Here is a 6,107-nt window from a genome sequence, read left to right on the forward strand (position 1 = left end):
ACTTGTCCGGTTTAAAAGCAATCCGGTCACCTCTTATCAGGATAAAATTCTAAATCGCACAAGCTTAAAGATAGTATCTAATTCTTTCAAAAAAGCAATTAACCAAAACTTTAAAAGAGAATTTTTAGAAAATACTCACCTTTATGAAGATTTGAAGATGAAAGGTAATTTGAATTCAAATCTTGATTATCCGGACAACTCATCTCAATTCTCTCTCAACTTTTCAAATAAGGCAAAAAGAAAACTTTGCCTGATAACCCTTTCCCATAGAAATATGGAAAGTCGGTCAATCACCCCCCCATTCACATGCATGCATATAAAAATTTATACACACACATGCACATGTTATGCTTATATCATGCATACATACACCCACACACACACACACACATACATACATACATACATATATATATATATATATTTATATATATCCACATAATTTGCATATAATCCATGCATGAAATACACATACTTACGTAAATTTAACCCATGTAAGAATGTATTCACATAAACAATTAACTCACATAATAATCACCTTGGGTAATAATCAGGACCTCGTTATCACATTATCCACCCCTTCAAAAGAATTCCGTCTCGGAATTCCTTTAATCAAAGAGCCATGGATAATCTGTTCTCATTTCTGACTCCAATTCCCAGGTTGCTTCTGGTCCTTTGTGAAACTTCCACTGTACTTTAGCTAGACTGATTTCCTTGTTTCTCAACACCCTAATCTTTCGGTCATTCACGGCTTCTGGTGTTTTCACAAAGTTCAGCTTACTGTCTTGTTTGACCTCTGGTAATGGTACAGCGAGACTCGGATCAGCTAAACATTTCCGCAAATTCGATACATGGAAAGTGTTGTGAATCAGACTAAGCTCTTCTGGTAGTTCTAACTGGTACGCCACTAGCCCGATTCGTTTACTTATCTTGAATGGTCCAACATACCTCGGACTGAGCTTACCCTTCTTCCCAAATCTGATGACACCCTTCCATGGCAAAACTTTTAACATCACAAAATCACCTACACAAAATTCAATCGGCTTTCGACGATTATCAGCATAACTTTTCTTGCGATCTTGTGTTGTTCTGATTCTTTCTCGGATCTGTTCAATCTTGTCTGAAGTTTCTTGGACAATTTCAGGACCCGTTAACTGCCTCTCACCCACCTCGTTCCAACACAATGGCGTTCGACATTTACATCCATACAATACTTCATATGGTGCCGCTTGGATGCTGGAATGATAATTGTTGTTATACGCAAACTTTATTAGTGGCAAATGATCTTCCCACGATCCCCCGAAGTCAATAATACAACTTCTCTACATTTCTTCGAGAGTCTGGATAGTTCTTTCACTCTGCCCGTCAGTCTGTGGATGATAAGTTGTACTTAGTCGGATTTCAGACCCCAAAGGTTTCTGCAATCCTCCCCAGAACTTTGAAGTAAACCGACTATCTCTATCAGAAATAATAGATAATGGAACACCGTGTCTGGTCACAATTTCTTTGATGTAAATCTGTGCTAGCTTTTCTAATGATTATTTCTCTCTTATTGGGAGAAAATGTGCAGATTTAGACAGACGATCAACAATTACCCAAATCGCGTCATACCCCTTTGGAGTTCGAGGTAATTTCATGACGAAATCCATTGTAATGTGATCTCATTTCCATACAGGTATCTCTAAAGATTGAAGACTTCCATACGGCTTCTGATGTTCAATCTTAACCTGTAAACATGTCAGACACTGTTCCACATATCTAGCTATGTCTTTCTTCAATCCGGGCCACCAATAAGAAGATTTCAAATCCCTGTACATCTTATTGATACCTGGATGAATAGAGTATCGGGATTTATGACTTTCATTCAAAATAACTTTTCGGATATCCCCAAAGCTTGGTACCTAAATTTGCCCTTGAAAGCACATAATTCTTTTGTCGTTTGGTTCCAAGGTTGAAATCATCTTACCCAACCTTTCTGCCTTGATAAGATCTTCTTTCATAGCTTCCTTCTGACATCTCAGAATTTCTTTATGGATATCAGGGATTAAACTTGTTCTCATTATCATAGTTTTAATAGTCCCGCTCCTTTCTTTTCTACTTAAAGCGTCGGCTACCACGTTAGCTTTTCCTGGGTGGTAAAGGATTTCACAATCATAATCATTAACAAGTTCAATCCACCGACATTGTCGCATATTTAAATCTTTCTGGTTGAACAAATGCTGTAGACTCTTGTGATCTGTATAAATCTGGCACTTTGTTCCAAGAAGATAATGCCTCCAGATTTTTAGAGCGAATACTACCACGGCTAACTCCATATCATGAGTCGGATACTGCTTCTCATGATCCTTCAATTGTCTTGATGCATAAGAAATCACTTTTCCTCTCTGCATCAAAACACATCCCAACCCTAACTTTGAAGCATCACTGTATACCACAAAATTTTCGGATCCATCAGGTAGGGTTAACACCGGCACACTACAGAGGTGATCCTTTAATAGTTGGAAAGCTTCTTGTTGTTCTCTTTCCCACTGAAACTTAACATTTTTCCGAGTCAATTTGGTCAATGGCACGACTATTTTAGAAAAGTCCTGAATGAACTTACGGTAGTAGCCTGCCAGTCCCAAAAAGCTTCGGACTTCAGAAGGRGTYTTTGGAGCTTCCCATTTTTCAACTGCTTCTATTTTTGTTGGATCTACTTTTACCCCCTGCTTCTGAGATAACGTGACCCAAGAATTGAACTTCCCTTAACCAGAACTCACACGTGGACAACTTGGCATACAACTTCTCTCTTTTTAACAATTCTAGTATCAAGCGAAAATGTTCCGCATGTTCTTCTTTGGTTTTAGAGTATATAAGAATATCATCGATAAATACAATGAAGAATTTATCAAGGTATTCTTTACATACCCTATTCATTAAATCCATAAAAGTTGTGGGCGCATTAGTTAAGCCGAATGGCATAACTAGAAATTCATGATGCCCGTATATGGTTCGAAAAGTTGTTGTAGCAACGTCTTCTTCCCTAACTTTAAGCTAATGATACCCCGACCTTAAATTGATTTTGGAGAAATAACTTGCTCCTACCAGTTGATCAAAGAAGTCATCAATCCTTGGCAGAGGGTAATTGTTCTTGATGGTTAATTTATTCAATTCTCGATAGTCTATACACATTCTTATAGATCCATCTTTCTTCTTAACAAACAAGACCAGAGCACCCCAAGGTGAAGTGTTGGGTCTAATGAATCTTTTATCAGTCAGATCCTTCAACTGAGTAACCAACTCTTTCAATTCCGAAGGAGCTAATCTATATGGTGCCTTGGCCACTGGTGCTGCCCCATGTATAAGATCAATCAGGAATTCAATGACTCGATCTGGCGGTAACCTAGACAAATCCTCTGGAAAAACTTTCGGGTATTCATTARCGATTGGAATCAATTCCTCTTTTCTTTTCTCTTTCTTTGCATCAATAACATATGCTAAACACCCCTGACATCCCCTCCGAATAGACTTTCAGGCTTTCATCACAGATAGTAAACTAGTATGATGATCCTAACGATCACCATAAATAATAATTGTTCCTTGGTCTGGTAGTGTAATTCTGATCATCTTCTTATTACAAACAATACTGGCCTGATGCTCTGCTAACCAATCCATACCCACTACTACATCAAACTCTTTCATCGGCATAGGGAACAGTCGAATCGGTAACTCACACCCCTCAATAATAATAACACAATTATTGAATACCCTAGTAACAGATTCCTGACTATTAGCAGTATCAACTACTAATTCGTCATCAAGGAACACGGAATTCAAACATGCAGATTGAGCAAATGGTGGTGATACAAAAGAAAATTTTGCACCAGAATCAAACAACACCTTAGCACGTATAGAATTCAGAAGAAAAGTACATGTTACCACATCTGGGGTTACTTCTGCCTCGTTCTTTGTCATTTGGAACGATCTACCCCAAGCTCCACTCTGGCCTCCCCTCGGTGCACTAGGCCTTCCACGGTTACTGGGAGTATTTCCTCCCATTGTCAGACGAAGAGCTCTCAATTATGGACAATTTGGTCGGATGTGGTCAAGTGAATAGCACTGAAAACACCTTTTGGGTGTTGTGCAGTCCCTTGACAAATGCCCTGTCTCCCCACAACGATAACATCTCTTTGGCTCAAACGGGCAATTTCCCTGATGCACCTGCTGACATTGCGGGCAGGTTCTAATAGGTGGCAGCTGTGGAGCACGGTTATCTGTTTTAGTAAATTTGGGTCTTCGAAAACTGGCTGAAGACCCCTCCCACTTTCTTTTCTCAACAAATTTCTCTTCACCTTGCCAATTCTTATTTCTTTCAGTAATTTCGGCAGCATTGACGGCTAAAGAAAAAGTTTCAGGGTTCATAGCAATCACGAACTCCCGAATAAAAGGTTTCAGACCCCAAATATATCTTTCTACCTTTCGGAATTCGGAAGATACGTAATGTTCAGCAAAACGGGAAAACTCAATAAATTTCTCGGTATAATCCCGTACAGATCTATTCCCTTGCTCCAGTTTCAGAAAATCCTCTTCCATTTGCCTTACTGCTGTCGTAGGACAGAATTGTGTTTTGAATTTATTCACAAATTCTTCCCAAGACATGGTTTGTAGTATATTTGGTTGTGCCGAGGACTCCACATCCCACCAATATAAGGCGTTAGATTTAAGCATAGATACTGCAAATATAACCTTATTTTCTTCAGAACATCTACTGGTGTTGAATACTAATTCAATCTCTTTTATCCAGTAGATTGCTTTGACTGGATCTCTTTCTCCTGAAAAAGGTTGAAGGTTTACATGTCAGAAACATCTTTATATCCCATCCCTGAGTATTGCTGCCTGCTGAAGGAACTGGAGGATTAATTCCAACTCGCTCGGTTTCTATTCTAGCTGGCAGTCCCATAATGGATAACAGAGTTTCTCTCTGTTTTCCCATTTCTTCTGCCAGATTGTTCCTAGTTATAAACTCTAATTTATGCCTCTGTTCCTGTTGAGCATTCCCAGAAATAGATTCCCCTTGATCAGGGCGAATCTCAGCCTGACTCCTCTCAGGAATCTGACTTCTTCCTCAACCTCTACCCCAACCCCTTCCACGTCCTCTACTCCTTGAAGTATAGGCTGGTGGATTAATGAGAGATTCCTCCCTTTCTTCAGATGTTGGGCAGGCAGTTCTCTCTGATCTTCGTGATCGACTAGACATCTACAGATATTTAATATTAAATATCACGTATTCATATTCCCAAATATAATATGGTATCCGAGTATAGGTATGTTCCTGTAATTCATAATTACATTGGTCATTTGTAATTCGAATTCACCTTACATACTGCCCTCTTTAACCTATTATATTTTATTCTCAGTGATACTAATAATGTCCGGGACTCTTAACATGCAAATGACAGTTTAAGTCTAGGCATCATGCTTTGAATACCTAAATCTCTTAAACTAACGCTCTGATACCACTTCTGTAACACCACCAAACTCCACATTTGCATATAACACATATTTCATTACATAGAAATATATATTACATCCCAAGGTCCCACTAGTACAAAGATTCCTATATGTACAAAATCTACATATGAAAAATTCTGAAACAAATCATGTACTAACACATGTAATACAACATGTATCTTCAAAATAAGTAATCTTAATCAGATCTCCAAAAGTAGATAACAGGTTAGGAAAATAATCATATTTTCTCTTTCCCTTTAATATCTCTAGACCCTGCCATTCCTGCATGGCATAATTTATGACATAAAATGAGGGTTAGACTAGAAAGGTCTAGTGAGAAAATCTCTTCTTTGCAAATGCAGGGTGATAAACACCAAAATATAATAAAGTAACTTTGCTCAGAAATATTTGTAATATAATCCAATGATGCAGTTCTCAATGATATATATAAAAGAATAAACTCATGAACCCCAGTTCTATTATTAAATACATCTTCTTAAAGATTCAACATTCTCAATATAAATAATATTGTAACCAAAGATTCCTTGAATCATCAGACTAAAAAGACCATAATTTCTCTGAAAAGATTTAAGGCAATACTTGCCTTTTTATGACAA

Source organism: Cynara cardunculus (assembly GCF_001531365.2).
Source record: "Cynara cardunculus var. scolymus isolate 2C chromosome LG 16, CcrdV1, whole genome shotgun sequence".
Lineage (NCBI taxonomy): Eukaryota > Viridiplantae > Streptophyta > Magnoliopsida > Asterales > Asteraceae > Cynara > Cynara cardunculus.